Source organism: Ranitomeya imitator, chromosome 9 (assembly GCF_032444005.1).
Source record: "Ranitomeya imitator isolate aRanImi1 chromosome 9, aRanImi1.pri, whole genome shotgun sequence".
Classification (NCBI taxonomy): Eukaryota; Metazoa; Chordata; class Amphibia; order Anura; family Dendrobatidae; genus Ranitomeya; species Ranitomeya imitator.
In genome coordinates this window covers 89,317,623-89,334,949 of record NC_091290.1, presented here as the reverse complement: position 1 = coordinate 89,334,949, position 17,327 = coordinate 89,317,623, and the positions used below count along the sequence as shown (strand labels likewise).

Below are 17,327 nucleotides of genomic sequence, written 5' to 3'. Positions count from 1 at the left end.
GGCAAGGGAGAATCCTAAAAGTGTGCAGTGCATTAGTTGTGAGAATTCAGAAGCTGCGATGTCAGGATTCAGCTCTGCAGGTTCCAGTAGCCGTCACATGGACACCTCTCTCACATGCGACTTTTATACTTATGGTCCTGTGACATAGAGCTTCTCTTCTGCTTCTCTTAGATTTTCACTGAATATTGAGAGCATTAGGGAGAGGAACTCGTGGGCACATGACTGAGTGTGAAAATCACATATGTCCTGTGTGTGTGTGTGTGTGTGGGGGGGGGGGGGCGCCAAAATAAATTTTTGCCCTGGGTGCCAGAAACCCTAGATACGCCAATTCTGCGTTGAAAAAGTAAAACAGTGCTCCTTCCCTTCCGAGCTATCCCGTGTGCCCAAACAGGGGTTTACCCCAACATATGGGGTATCAGCATACTCGGGACAAATTGGACAACAATTTTTGGGGTCCAAGTTCTCTTGTTACCCTTGGGAAAATAAAAATTTGGGGGGCTAAAAAAATCATTTTTGTGAAAAAAAAAAGAATTTTTATTTTCATGGCTCTGCGTTATAAACTGTAGTGAAACACTTGGGGGTTCAAAGCTCTCAAAACACATCTAGATAAGCTCCTTAGGGGGTCTACTTTCCAAAATGGTGTCACATGTGGGGGGTTTTAATGTTTAGGCACATCAGGGGCTCTCCAAACGCAACATGGTGTCCAATCTCAATTCCAGTCAATTTTGGATTGAAAAGTCAAACGGCGCTCCTTCCCTTCCGAGCTCTGCCATGCGCCCAAACAGTTGTTTACCCCCACATATGGGGTATCGGAGTACTCAGGACAAATTGCACAACAACTTTTGTGGTCCAATTTCTTCTCTTACCCTTGGGAAAATAAAAAATTGGGGGCGAAAGATGATTTTTGTGAAAAAATATGATTTTTTATTTTTATGGCTCTGCATTATAAACTTCTGTGAAGCACTTGGTGGGTCAAAGTGCTCACCACACATCTAGATAAGTTCCTTAGGGGGTCTACTTTCCAAAATGGTGTCACTTGTGGGGGGTTTCAATATTTAGGCACGTCAGTGGCTCTCCAAACGCAACATGGCGTCCCATCTCAATTCCAGTCAATTTTGCATTGATAAGCCAAATGGCGCCCCTTCCCTTCCGAGCTCTGCCATGCGCCCAAACAGTGGTTTACCCTAACATATGGGGTATCAGCGTACTCAGGACAAATTGTACAACAACTTTTGGGGTCCATTTTCTCCTGTTACCCCTGGTAAAATAAAACAAATTGGAGCTGAAGTAAATTTTATGTGAAAAAAAAGTTAAATGTTCATTTTTATTTAAACATTCTAAAAATTCCTGTAAAACACCTGAAGGATTAATAAACTTCTTGAATGTGGTTTTGAGCACCTTGAGGGGTGCAGTTTTTAGAATGGTGTCACACGTGGTTATTTTCTATCATATACAGTCATGGCCAAAATTTTTGAGAATGACACCAAAATTATATTTTCACATGATCTGCTGCCCTCTGGTTTTTATTAGTGTTTGATGTTTATATCACATACAGAAATATAATTGCAATATATTATGAGTACCAATAGGTTATATTGACAGTTATAATGAGTTAATGCAGCAAGTCAATATTTGGAGTGTTGACCCTTCTTCTTCAAGACCTCAGCAATTCTCCCTGGCAGGCTCTCAATCAACTTCTGGACCAAATCCTGACTGATAGCAGTCCATTCTTGCATAATTAATGCTTGCATTTTGCCAGAATTTGTTGGTTTTTATTTGTCCACCCGTCTCTTGATGATTGACCACAAGTTCTCAATGGGATTAAGATCTGGGGAGTTTCCAGGCCATGGACCCAAAATCTCTATGTTTTGTTCCATGAGCCATTTAGTTATCACCTTTGCTTTATGGCAAGGTGTTCCATCATGCTGTAAAAGGCATTGTTGGGCGCCAAACTGCTCTTGGACGGTTGGGAGAAGTTGCTCTTGGAGGACATTCTGGTACCATCCTTTATTCATGGCTGTGTTTTTAGGCAAGACTGTGAGTGAGCCGATTCCCTTGGCTGAGAAGCAACCCCACACATGAATGGTTTCAGGATGCTTTACAGTTGGCATGAGACAAGACTGGTGGTAGCGCTCACCTCTTCTTCTCCGAATAAGCTGTTTTCCAGATGTCCCAAACAATCGAAAAGGGGATTCATCAGAGAAAATGACTTTGCCCCAGTCCTCAGCAGTCCACTCCCTGTACCTTTTGCAGAATATCAGTCGGTCCCTGATGTTTTTTCTAGAGAGAAGTGGCTTCTTTGCTGCCCTCCTTGAAACCAGGCCTTGCTCAAAGAGTCTCCGCCTCACAGTGCGTGCAGAAGCACTCACACCAGCCTGCTGCCATTCCTGAGCAAGCTCGGCACTGCTGGTAGTCCGATCCCGCAGCTGAAACAGTTTTAAGATATGGTCCTGGCGCTTGCTGGTCTTTCTTGGGTGCCCTGGAGCCTTTTTGACAACAATGGAAGCTCTCCTTGAAGTTCTTGATAATGCGATAGATTGTTGACTGAGGTGAAATCTTTGTAGCTGCAATACTCTTCCCTGTTAGGCCATTTTTGTGCAGTGCAATGATGGCTGCACGTGTTTCTTTAGAGATAACCATGGTTAACTGAAGAGAAACAATGATACCAAGCACCAGCCTCCTTTTAAAGTGTCCAGTGATGTCATTCTTACTTAATCATGACTGATTGATCGCCAGCCCTGTCCTCATCAACACCCACACCTGTGTTAATGGATCAATCACTAAAACGATGTTAGCTGCTCCTTTTAAGGCAGGACTGCAATGATGTTGAAATGTGTTTTGGGGGTTAAAGTTCATTTTCTGGGCAAATATTGACTTTGCAAGTACAGTAATTGCTGTTAAGCTGATCACTCTGACATTCAGGAGTATATGCAAATTGCCATTAGAAATAATGAAGCAGTAAACTTTGGAAAAATTAATATTTGTCTCATTCTCAAAATTTTTGTCCATGACTGTAGACCCCTCAAAATGACTTCAAATGTGATGTGGTCCCTAAAAAATATTGGTGTTGTAAAAATGAGAAATTGCTGGTCAAATTTTAACCCTTATAACTCCCTAACAAAAAAAAATTGTGGTTCCAAAATTATGCTGATGTAAAGTAGACATGTGGGAAATGTTACTTATTAAGTATTTTACAAAAAAACCCTGTTTGGGAGAGAAGAACAGACAAATCGCGGCGCCCTAAGTGCGTAAACACAATATTATAGTCTTTAAAGGGTGCACAATTTTATGCACTCACCTGATAAAAGACTAAAATGGCTTTAGATCGTGTATCCTCCAAATTCCCTCTGAGATATTTTTCAATATACAGGGCTTGCAGCTTGCCTCGGGTGGATCCAAGTGAGAGAGCCAGAGTAAGGCTCACACAGGATGAGTAGTTCAAGAAAAGCACATCCAGCCCATGAATGGCAGCGCTTCCCAGGACTCACATTCAAAGATGATATTTCATATTTTTTTATTTCATAACTTAAAATAGAAGAGATACAACGCGTTTCGGATACAGTATATATCCTTCTTCAGGTATCATAAAAACACAGTACAAATCCTACTAGTATAAAATTCAATTACACTTATATATAGTATCACACCTTTTATCCCAGTCTCAGAAACTTGATTTGGGGTGTGGACCAAATTCAGGAAAACACCCACTGATTGACACAGCCTTGTTAACATTGATGCAAGAAAGAGAGAAAAAAGAAAAATAAAATAAATAAATAAAAAAAATATATCAAAGGAAAAAAAAAAAAAAAAAAAAAACACAAGAAGAAAATAAAAAAAAAAAATCACAAGAAAAAAAAAAAAAAAAAAAAAAATCCTTTAACCCCTTTACCCCCAAGGGTGGTTTGCACGTTAATGACCGGGCCAATTTTTACAATTCTGACCACTGTCCCTTTATGAGGTTATAACTCTGGAACGCTTCAATGGATCCTGGTGATTCTGACATTGTTTTCTCGTGACATATTGTACTTCATGACAATGGTAAAAATTATTTGATAGTACCTGCGTTTATTTGTGAAAAAAAACGGAAATTTGGCGAAAATTATGAAAATTTCGCAATTTTCCAACTTTGAATTTTTATGCAATTAAATCACAGAGATATGTCACACAAAATACTTAATAAGTAACATTTCCCACATGTCTACTTTACATCAGCACAATTTTGGAACCAAAATTTTTTTTTGTTAGGGAGTTATAAGGGTTAAAAGTTGACCAGCAATTTCTCATTTCTACAACACCATTTTATTTTAGGGACCACATCTCATTTGAAGTCATTTTGAGGGGTCTATATGATAGAAAATACCCAAGTGTGACACCATTCTAAAAACTACACCCCTCAAGGTGCTCAAAACCATATTCAAGAAGTTTATTAACCCTTCTGGTGCTTCACAGGAATTTTTTGAATGTTTAAATAAAAATGAACATTTAACTTTGTTTCACAAAAAATGTAATTCAGCTCCAATTTGTTTTATTTTACCAAGGGTAACAGGAGAAAATGGACCCCAAACATTGTTGTACAATTTGTCCTGAGTATGCCAATACCCCACATGTGGGGGTAAACCACTGTTTGGGCGCATGGCAGAGCTCGGAAGCGAAGGAGTGCCATTTGACTTTTCAATGCAAAATTGACTGGAATTGAGATGGGACGCCATGTTTCGTTTGGAGAGCCCCTGATGTGGCTAAACATTGAAACCCCCCACAAGTGACACCATTTTGGAAAGTAGACCCCCTAAGGAACTTATCTAGAGGTGTGGTGAGCACTTTGACCCACCAAGTGCTTCACAGAAGTTTATAATGTAGAACCGTAAAAATAAAAAATCATATTTTTTCACAAAAATTATCTTTTCGCCCCCAATTTTTTATTTTCCCAAGGGTAAGAGAAGAAATTGGACCCCAAAAGTTGTTGTACAATTTGTCCTGAGTACGCTGATAGCCCATATGTGGGGGTAAACCACTGTTTGGGCGGATGGGAGAGCTCGGAAGGGAAGGAGCGCCGTTTGACTTTTCAATGCAAAATTGACAGGAATTGAGATGGGACGTCATGTTGCGTTTGAAGAGCCACTGATGTGCCTAAACATTGAAACCTCCCACAAGTGACACCATTTTGGAAAGTAGACCCCCTAAGGAACTTATCTAGAGGTGTGGTGAGCACTTTGACCCACCAAGTGCTTCACAGAAGTTTATAATGTAGAACCGTAAAAATAAAAAATCATATTTTTTCACAAAAATTATCTTTTTGCCCCCAATTTTTTATTTTCCCAAGGGTAAGAGAAGAAATTGGACCCCAAAAGTTGTTGTACAATTTGTCCTGAGTACGCGGATACCCCATATGTGGGGGTAAACTACTGTTTGGGTGGATGGGAGAGCTCGGAAGGGAAGGAGCGCCGTTTGACTTTTCAAAGCAAAATTGACAGGAATTGAGATGGGACGCCATGTTGCGTTTGAAGAGCCACTGATGTGCCTAAACATTGAAACCCCCCACAAATGACACCATTTTGGAAAGTAGACCCCCTAAGGAACTTATCTAGAGGTGTGGTGAGCACTTTGACCCACCAAGTGCTTCACAGAAGTTTATAATGCAGAGCCGTAAAAATAAAACAAAATTTTTTTCCCACAAAAATTATTTTTTTAGCCCCCAGTTTTGTATTTTCCTGAGGGTAACAGGAGAAATTGGACCCCAAAATTTGTTGCCCAATTTGTCCTGAGTGCGCTGATACCCCATATGTGGGGGGGAACCACTGTTTGGGCGCATGGGAGGGTTCGGAAGGGAAGGAGCTCCATTTGGAATGAGGACTTAGATGGATTGGTCTGCAGGTGTCACATTGCATTTGCAGAGCCCCTAATGTACCTAAACAGTAGAAACCTCCCACAAGTGACACCATTTTGGAAACTAGACCCCCTAAGGAACTCATCTAGATGTGTTGTGATAGCTTTGAACCCCCAAGTGTTTCACTACAGTTTGTAACGCAGAGCCGTGAAAATTAAAAAAAAAAATCTTTCCCCCCAAAATTATTTTTTAGCCCCCAGTTTTGTATTTTCCCGAGGGTAAGAGGAGAAATTCGACCCCAAAAGTTGTTGTCCAATTTGTCCTGAGTACGCTGATACCCCGTATGTTGGGGGAAACCAACGTTTGAGCGCATGGCAGAGCTCGGAAGGGAAGGAGCGCCATTTGGAATGCAGACTTAGATGGAATGGTCTGCAGACGTCACATTGCGTTTGCAGAACCCCTAATGTACCTAAACAGTAGAAACCCCCCACAAGTGACCCCATATTGGAAACTAGACCCCCCAGGGAACTAATCTAGATGTGTTGTGAGAACTTTGAACCCCCAAGTGTTTCACTACAGTTTATAACGCAGAGCCGTGAAAATAAAAAATCTTTTTTTTTCCCACAAAAAATATGTTTTAGCCCCGAGTTTTGTATTTTCCCAAGGGTAGCAGGAGAAATTGGACCCCAAAAGTTGTTGTCCTATTTGTCCTGAGTACGCTGATACCCCATATGTTGGGGTAAACCCCTGTTTGGGCACACGGGAGAGCTCGGAAGGGAAGAAGCACTGTTTTACTTTTTCAACGCAGAATTGGCTGGAATTGAGATCGGACGCCATGTCGCGTTTGGAGAGCCCCTGATGTGCCTAAACAGTGGAAACCCCCCCAATTATAACTGAAACCCTAATCCAAACACATCCCTAACCCTAATCCCAACAGTAACCCTAACCACACCTCTAACCCTGACACACCCCTAACCCTAATCCCAACCCTATTCCCAACCGTAAATGTAATCTAAACCCTAACTGTAACTTTAGCCCCAACCCAAACTGTAACCCTAGCCCTAACCCTAATCCTAACCCTAGCCCTAACCCTAGCCCTAACCCTAGCCCTAACCCTAGCCCTAGCCCTAACCCTAGCCCTAGCCCTAACCCTAACCCTAGCCCTTACCCTAGCCCTAACCCTAGCCCTAACCCTAACCCTAGCCCTAACCCTAGCCCTAACCCTAGCCCTAACCCTAGCCCTAGCCCTAATGGGAAAATGGAAATAAATACATTTTTTTAATTTTTCCCTAACTAAGGGGGTGATGAAGGGGGGTTTGATTTACTTTTATAGCGGGTTTTTTAGCGGATTTTTATGATTGGCAGCCGTCACACACTGAAAGACGCTTTTTATTGCAAAAAATATTTTTTGCGTTACCACATTTTGAGAGCTATAATTTTTCTATATTCTGGTCCACAGAGTCATGTGAGGTCTTGGTTTTTGCGGGACGAGTTGATGTTTTTATTGGTAACATTTTCGGGCACGTGACATTTTTTTATCGCTTTTTATTCCGATTTTTGTGAGGCAGAATGACCAAAAACCAGCTATTCATGAATTTCTTTTGGGGGAGGCGTTTATACCGTTCCGCGTTTGGTAAAATTGATGAAGCAGTTTTATTCTTCGGGTCAGTACGATTACAGCGACACCTCATTTATATCATTTTTTTATGTTTTGGCGCTTTTATACGATAAAAACTATTTTATAGAAAAAATAATTATTTTTGCATCGCTTTATTCTCAGGACTATAACTTTTTTATTTTTTTGCTGATGATGCTGTATGGCGGCTCTTTTTTTGCGGGACAAGATGACGTTTTCAGCGGTACCATGGTTAGTTATATCTGTCTTTTTGATCGCGTGTTATTCCACTTTTTGTTCGGCGGTATGATAATAAAGCGTTGTTTTTTGCCTCGTTTTTTTTTTTTTTTTCTTACGGTGTTTACTGAAGGGGTTAACTAGTGGGCCAGTTTTATAGGTCGGGCCGTTACGGACGCGGCGATACTAAATATGTGTACTTTTATTGTTTTTTTTTTTATTATTTAGATAAAGAAATGAATTTATGGGAATAATATTTTTATTTTTTTTTTCATTATTTTGGAATATTTTTTTTTATTTTTTTTTACACATTTGAAATTTTTTTTTTTTACTTTTTTACTTTGTCCCAGGGGGGGACATCACAGATCAGTGATCTGACAGTTTGCACAGCACTCTGTCAGATCACTGATCTGATAGGAGTGCAGGCTGCTTCACAGTGCCTGCTCTGAGCAGGCTCTGTGAAGCCACCTCCCTCCCTGCAGGACCCGGATCCGCGGCCATCTTGGATCCGGGGCTGGAGGGAGCAGGGAGGGAGGTGAGACCCTCGCAGCAACGCGATCACATCGCGTTGCTCCGGGGGTCTCAGGGAAGCCCGCAGGGAGCCCCCTCCCTGCGCGGTGCTTCCCTGTACCGCCGGCACATCGCGATCATCTTTGATCGCGGTGTGCCGGGGGTTAATGTGCTGGGGGCGGTCCGTGACCGCTCCTGGCACATAGTGCCGGATGTCAGCTGCGATAAACAGCTGACACCCGGCCGCGATCGGCGGCGCTCCCCCCGTGAGCGCTGCCGATCGCATATGACGTACTATTGCGTCCTTGGGAAGTAAAGCCCACCCCACATGGACGCAATAGTACGTCTAATGGCAGAAAGGGGTTAAACTCTCTCTATGATATCATTCAATCCATTTGGAAATAATGTTCCCAAACGATATATCCAAAACGTTTCTTTCCTGTTTAAAAGAGCATTCCTGTTTGCAACTCCAGAGGGTATCTGCTCCACTGGAGTTACTTTTATGTTAAAAATTTTATTATGTTTAAGTAGTAGATGCCTTGAGAGACTATGTTTTAAAAAGCCATTTTTTGCTCTATTTCTGTGGCCATTAATGCGGGACCGCAGTGTCTGTACAGTGCGTCCCACATACTGCAAACCACAACTGCATGTGATGACATATACAACATGATCACTACTACAGGTGAGTCTTTGTGAGATTTCAAAGACATCACCAGTATTATTGCATTTAATAGTTTTAGCCCCATGATCTAGGATCCCACAGGTACAACATTTTTTGGAGTTACATTTAAAAACTCCGGTGCCTTGAAGAACTCCACATAAAGTTTGATCCTTATTTTTATAAATGTTTTTTCTTTTTGGATCCAACTGTTTTTTTAAATTACTGGGGGCCACCAAATTTTTCAAAGTTTTCCCCCTTCTATATGTAATCCCTGGTTTATCAGGGAGATGTTTTCCCAAGACAGGGTCACGCTTCAAGATGTACCAATATTTAGAAAGCACAGTTCTTATGATTTTATTGCCCCTATTGAATGTTGTCACAAAATTCAATTTCCAGCGATCATCACTTTTTTCCTTACCAGTGGTCAAAGTGTCCCCCTTCCTGGCTTTTCCTTTTAAACATTCCTCCTGTGTTTTTATTTTGTTGTCCCTATATGCACCATTTATCAAATTTTTCGGGTATCTTTTTTCTTTAAATTTTCTTTTTAAAATTTTAGACTGAGCTACATAATCAGATTCTCTCGTACAATTCTTTCTGATGCGATAAAATTGGCTGTGGGGTATATTAACCTTCCACTTCTTGTAATGTGCACTATTGAAATCTAAAAAGCCATTTGAATCCACTTTTTTGAAGTGGGATTTCGTGATGATTTTTTTACCACTATGGCTGATCTCTAAATCAAGAAATACCATTTTTTCTTTATTAATTTGTGATGTGAAGGTAATCCCCCAGGTGTTATTATTGAGCTCCTTTATGAATTGTGCCGCTTCCTCCTCTGTCCCCTTCCATATGATAATCAGATCATCTATGAAGCGCTTATAAAGCCTTATTTTGTCATAGAAAACAGGCTTAGAAAGTGACGATGAGGACTCGAATCGCCCCATGAATAAGTTTGCGAAACTTGGCGCGACCCGAGTCCCCATCGCGGTGCCGAGCAACTGTAAGTACAGTACGCCTTCAAAAATGAACACATTGTGTTCAAGAATGAATTTCAGACCCTTTAACAGAAAATCTCTTTGTTCGGGGAGCATCTCTGTCTTTGCTAAATAAAAACCCACTGCATTTACCCCCATTTCGTGGTCTATGTTGGAATATAATGAATTGACATCCAATGAGATAAAGGAATAGTTATCTTCCCATTCAATATCCCTCAGCTCCTCGATTAATTGTGTGGAATCTCTCAAATATGAAGGAAGAGACTTTACTAGATCTTGTAGAAACAGGTCAATATAATGAGAAAGATGACAAGTTAAAGACCCTATTCCTGATATAATTGGTCTACCAGGTGGTTTTTCACAGTTCTTATGCACTTTTGGTAGATGATAAAATAACGCCATGGTTGGCGCAGGATTTGATAAAAACCTTTTTTCTGTTTTATTGAGAATGTTCCTCTCATAGGCTTCCTTAATCATATGGTGATAGTCCCGAACAAAGGATTGTGTAGGATCTTCTTTTAGAATTTTGTAATATCTCATATCAGACAATATGTTCAAAGCTTCCTCAATATAGTCAGATCTGTTTTGCACAACTACTCCCCCTCCTTTATCAGCTTGCCTTATTACTATATCTGTATTTTGTCTCAAATCCTCCAATGCCATTTTCTCTCTTTTAGAGATATTGTTCTCCTTTTTTATCTTGTTTTTTCCAGTTCCATGCTTTTGGATTTTATGTTTATTATTATTATTTTCCCATTTCCTAAATTCTTCAGATACTAATGAAAAAAAGGTATCTATATTTGGTCCTCGGTGTTGATGAGGATTAAATAGAGATTTTGGGTGTACCTCCTTATGGATATATTCTCTTTCTTTGTTTGTCTCTATTGGGATCAGTATTTTTGGGGGATCCCCAATGTCCCCATTTTTTTCGTTCAACAAGAAATGCCTTTTAAGAGTGAGTTTACGAGTGTACGCATTTAAATCGAGAAAAAGATCGAATGCATTCATATCTTGAGCAGGGCAGAAATTTAGTCCCATATTTTATCCTCCTCAGAAATGGAAATTTTAAGTAGGGGACTACATTTCTGCCCTGCTCAAGATATGAATGCATTCGATCTTTTTCTCGATTTAAATGCGTACACTCGTAAACTCACTCTTAAAAGGCATTTCTTGTTGAACGAAAAAAATGGGGACATTGGGGATCCCCCAAAAATACTGATCCCAATAGAGACAAACAAAGAAAGAGAATATATCCATAAGGAGGTACACCCAAAATCTCTATTTAATCCTCATCAACACCGAGGACCAAATATAGATACCTTTTTTTCATTAGTATCTGAAGAATTTAGGAAATGGGAAAATAATAATAATAAACATAAAATCCAAAAGCATGGAACTGGAAAAAACAAGATAAAAAAGGAGAACAATATCTCTAAAAGAGAGAAAATGGCATTGGAGGATTTGAGACAAAATACAGATATAGTAATAAGGCAAGCTGATAAAGGAGGGGGAGTAGTTGTGCAAAACAGATCTGACTATATTGAGGAAGCTTTGAACATATTGTCTGATATGAGATATTACAAAATTCTAAAAGAAGATCCTACACAATCCTTTGTTCGGGACTATCACCATATGATTAAGGAAGCCTATGAGAGGAACATTCTCAATAAAACAGAAAAAAGGTTTTTATCAAATCCTGCGCCAACCATGGCGTTATTTTATCATCTACCAAAAGTGCATAAGAACTGTGAAAAACCACCTGGTAGACCAATTATATCAGGAATAGGGTCTTTAACTTGTCATCTTTCTCATTATATTGACCTGTTTCTACAAGATCTAGTAAAGTCTCTTCCTTCATATTTGAGAGATTCCACACAATTAATCGAGGAGCTGAGGGATATTGAATGGGAAGATAACTATTCCTTTATCTCATTGGATGTCAATTCATTATATTCCAACATAGACCACGAAATGGGGGTAAATGCAGTGGGTTTTTATTTAGCAAAGACAGAGATGCTCCCCGAACAAAGAGATTTTCTGTTAAAGGGTCTGAAATTCATTCTTGAACACAATGTGTTCATTTTTGAAGGCGTACTGTACTTACAGTTGCTCGGCACCGCGATGGGGACTCGGGTCGCGCCAAGTTTCGCAAACTTATTCATGGGGCGATTCGAGTCCTCATCGTCACTTTCTAAGCCTGTTTTCTATGACAAAATAAGGCTTTATAAGCGCTTCATAGATGATCTGATTATCATATGGAAGGGGACAGAGGAGGAAGCGGCACAATTCATAAAGGAGCTCAATAATAACACCTGGGGGATTACCTTCACATCACAAATTAATAAAGAAAAAATGGTATTTCTTGATTTAGAGATCAGCCATAGTGGTAAAAAAATCATCACGAAATCCCACTTCAAAAAAGTGGATTCAAATGGCTTTTTAGATTTCAATAGTGCACATTACAAGAAGTGGAAGGTTAATATACCCCACAGCCAATTTTATCGCATCAGAAAGAATTGTACGAGAGAATCTGATTATGTAGCTCAGTCTAAAATTTTAAAAAGAAAATTTAAAGAAAAAAAATACCCGAAAAATTTGATAAATGGTGCATATAGGGACAACAAAATAAAAACACAGGAGGAATGTTTAAAAGGAAAAGCCAGGAAGGGGGACACTTTGACCACTGGTAAGGAAAAAAGTGATGATCGCTGGAAATTGAATTTTGTGACAACATTCAATAGGGGCAATAAAATCATAAGAACTGTGCTTTCTAAATATTGGTACATCTTGAAGCGTGACCCTGTCTTGGGAAAACATCTCCCTGATAAACCAGGGATTACATATAGAAGGGGAAAAATTTGAAAAATTTGGTGGCCCCCAGTAATTTAAAAAAACAGTTGGATCCAAAAAGAAAAAACATTTATAAAAATAAGGATCAAACTTTATGTGGAGTTCTTCAAGGCACCGGAGTTTTTAAATGTAACTCCAAAAAATGTTGTACCTGTGGGATCCTAGATCATGGGGCTAAAACTATTAAATGCAATAATACTGGTGATGTCTTTGAAATCTCACAAAGACTCACCTGTAGTAGTGATCATGTTGTATATGTCATCACATGCAGTTGTGGTTTGCAGTATGTGGGACGCACTGTACAGACACTGCGGTCCCGCATTAATGGCCACAGAAATAGAGCAAAAAATGGCTTTTTAAAACATAGTCTCTCAAGGCATCTACTACTTAAACATAATAAAATTTTTAACATAAAAGTAACTCCAGTGGAGCAGATACCCTCTGGAGTTGCAAACAGGAATGCTCTTTTAAACAGGAAAGAAACGTTTTGGATATATCGTTTGGGAACATTATTTCCAAATGGATTGAATGATATCATAGAGAGAGTTTAAAGGATTTTTTTTTTTTTTTTTTTTCTTGTGATTTTTTTTTTTATTTTCTTCTTGTGTTTTTTTTTTTTTTTTTTTTTTTCCTTTGATATATTTTTTTTATTTATTTATTTTATTTTTCTTTTTTCTCTCTTTCTTGCATCAATGTTAACAAGGCTGTATCAATCAGTGGGTGTTTTCCTGAATTTGGTCCACACCCCAAATCAAGTTTCTGAGACTGGGATAAAAGGTGTGATACTATATATAAGTGTAATTGAATTTTATACTAGTAGGATTTGTACTGTGTTTTTATGATACCTGAAGAAGGATATATACTGTATCCGAAACGCGTTGTATCTCTTCTATTTTAAGTTATGAAATAAAAAAATATGAAATATCATCTTTGAATGTGAGTCCTGGGAAGCGCTGCCATTCATGGGCTGGATGTGCTTTTCTTGAACTTATTAAGTATTTTGTGTAACATATCTCTGTGATTTAATTGCATAAAAATTCAAAGTTGGAAAATTGCAAAATTTTCTAAATTTTCGCCAAATTTCCAATTTTTGTACAAATAAACGCAGGTAATATCAAAGAAATTTTACCACTATCATGAAGTACAATATGTCCCGAGAAAACAATGTCAGAATCGCCAAGATCCGTTGAAGCGTTCCCGAGTTATAACCTCATAAAGAGACAGTGGTCAGAATTGTAAAAAATGGCCCGGTCATTAACGTGCAAACCACCCATTGGTTTAAAGGGGTTAATGGGGATAAATGTAAGGTCATGCACTTGGGTAGAAGTAATAAGATGTATAACTATGCGCTTAATTCTAAAACTCTGGACAAAACCGTCAATGAAAAAGACCTGGGTGTATGGGTGGATGCAGTAGCGTAGCTACCAGGGGGGCAGAGGGGGCGGACGCCCCGGGCCCAGTGCTCTGAGGGGGCCCACCCAGAGCTACGCTACTGTTCGGGCTGGCATAAGGGGCCCCTGCCTCCGGTCAATGTTTATCTTTAGTTTCCCCTGCGTTTGTACTGTGTATGTAGCTAAAGTAACATGCACGGTACAAACGCTCACAGGGAGTCAGCAGAGAGAAGGAAGAGAAGGCCTCCAATCAGAGTGCAGGGAGTGAGTCATGTGACCGCTCTTCTGCAGTCGTGGAGGATAGGGGGAAGGGAGGTCACTCACCACTCACCCAATCCTGGCTGAGCGCGCTCTGCTTCAAAGCTCCTGTGCTGCAGAGAAGATCAGCTCCAGCAGCAGCCGCCGGGGACGCAGGGGGACTCTGCCTCTGCCTGTGACCTGAGCCCACGGCCTACACATGATGTCTGCATCTGACTAGCAGGAGCCGGAGGAGCAGCCCCCAGGACCAGAGGACACTCTCCACACAGCATGATGAGTATTTTGGCACTTGTCATTTGCTTTTTGATATGTCTGATCTGTTGCCTTAAATACACACATACAGGCACGGTATATAAAGCAATGAAGGTTCTTAAACTTGTAGGTCTTGTTTATCCTGCAATCTGGACAGACACTGAAAACTGGCATGTGATCGATAAGTGTCTTGGCACATAATTTATTTACTGCTGATTAGCTTATGAGAAGGAGAATGATTATTTTCTTAGGGTATGTGTCCACGTGCAGTAAACACTGCGTGTTTGACGCTGCGCAGAGCCGCAGCGTCAAACCCGCAGCGTCCAGCTGTTACAGCATAGTGGAGTTGATTTTATCAAATCCTGTCTCCACTGTGTGGAGAACAGGCACCCGGCGGCCCTGCAATTCCAGACATGCTGCGCGTCTTTTAAGATCGCAGCATGTCCGTGTACCTTGCTGAGCCGCCACAAGGTATAACACAGGGCCCTATGTGTGGGGTGCGATGATGTCGGATGTGTACAATGAACACATCCAGCATCATCGCGTCACAGAAGAGGGCGGAGTGGGTTTTGCCGCCCCGTCCAAACCACCGGCCATCCTGAAGGTGGACACGTACCCTTAAGTTTGCTAGCGGCTGGAATCTTGCAGGACGGCTTTTACATGTGGAAGCCTGTCACCATATAAGGTCCGGCCAGCATCTGTACGCCCTCACATAGTATTCTTGAATGCTCTCTATGTCCCCAATCCTCTATGCAAGGCACAAAAAAGAGCTTTTATTATACTCACAGATGGCGCAGTCCGAGCGTCACTAATCTTGATCCGGCACCGTCCCTCTTCTTGTGATCGCTGTCCCGCTTTGCGTGGAAGATGCGTCTTACATCATGCATTCAGTGTCCTCTATCGCACTCCTGTGCAGGCGCACTTCTCTTTGCCCTGCTGAAGTCAGAGCACAGTATTGTAGTGCGCATGCGCCGGCTTTATTTCCAGGTCATCAGCGCCCTTTGGCCTTTCCCAGCACATATGCACTACAGTACTTGACTCTGCTTTCAGCAGCCCAGAGAGAAGTGCGCCTGCACAGGAGCGCGATGGGTGACACTGTGTGGATGACGTAGGACGTGTCATCCAGATGAAGTCGTAATGGAGGATGGCGATCTTAAGTCAAGACCAGCTATGCCTTGGTGAGCGCCGTTGGTGAGTATAATGAGAGGTCATTTTTATACCTTGCAGAGGGGATTGGGGACACATTTACAGCCTTCCTTATAGAGGCTGCCTATGGGAGCTGCATTATACTATATGGGGAATGTATTACACCATATTGAGAACTATCTGGTGTATTTTGCTATGGATGGATGCTATCTAAAGGGCCATCATTCAATGTGGAGATTACAGTGACGGGGCCATCATACAGTGTTGGAGCCAGTTTGGGAGATATTAAGGGGTCAGTATATACAGTGAGGGGGCATCATACTGTGCATAGGGGAGCTGTACAGGGGGGAGACTCGGGACTTTATTAAATGTAAAGTGGGCACTTATTCTTATAAGGGAACTCAACTTACTGTGACTATCAAAGGGTTACACACAGAGGGCATTATTACTTTGTAGGGGACAAAATGTGGGCACTGTTTTCTAGGGCACTTGCACCCGTCATTACTATATTATAGAGGGGTGCTTTAGAATTTAGAGGGTACAGAGAACCACACAGCAGTAATAGGGACACATACGGCAGCAGCGGCTCAGTATTGGGGTATCAGGGGCAGTAATAGGGACACATACGGCAGCAGTGGCTCAGTATTGGGGTATCAGGTGCAGTAATAAGGACACATACAGCAGCAGCGGCTCAGTATTGGGGTATCAGGGGCAGTAATAGGGACACATACGATAGCAGTGGCTCAGTATTGGGGTATAAGGTGCAGTAATAAGGACACATACAGCAGCAGCGGCTCAGTATTGGGGTATCAGGGGCAGTAATAGGGACACATACGGCAGCAGCGGCTCAGTATTGGGGTATCAGGAGCAGTAATAGGGACACATACGGCAGCAGTGGCTCAGTATTGGGGTATCAGGTGCAGTAATAAGGACACATACGGCAGCATTGGGTCAGTATTGAGGTATCAGGTGGAGTAATAGGGACACATACGGCAGCAGTGGGTCAGTATTGGGGTATCAGGGGCAGTAATAGGGACACATACGGCAGCAGTGGGTCAGTATTGGGATATCAGGTGTAGTAATAGGGACACATACGGCAGCATTGGGTCAGTATTGAGGTATCAGGTGCAGTAATGGGGACACATACGGCAGCAGCGGCTCAGTATTGGGGTATCAGGGGCAGTAATAGGGACACATACGGCAGCAGAGGCTCAGTATTGGGGTATCAGGTGTAGTAATAGGGACACATACGGCAGCATTGGGTCAGTATTGAGGTATCAGGTGCAGTAATGGGGACACATACGGTAGCAGCGGCTCAGTATTGGGGTATCAGGTGCAGTAATGGGGACACATACGGTAGCAGCGGCTCAGTATTGGGGTATCAGGTGCAGTAATGGGGACACATACGGCAGCAGCGGCTCAGTATTGGGGTATCAGGGGCAGTAATAGGGACACATACGGCAGCAGTGGCTCAGTATTGGGATATCAGGTGCAGTAATAAGGACACATACGGCAGCAGCGGCTCAGTATTGGGGTATCAGGTGCAGTAATAGGGACACATACGGTAGCAGCAGCAGCTCAGTATTGG

The 17,327-nt window shown here is 41.5% G+C and overlaps 1 protein-coding gene across 1 annotated transcript in view; it reads right to left on the bottom strand.

The window, feature by feature from the left end:
• KIAA1549L (KIAA1549 like) overlaps positions 1 to 17,327 on the bottom strand; it is a 738,873-nt gene that overhangs the window by 540,115 nt on the left and 181,431 nt on the right. The window lies entirely within an intron of this gene.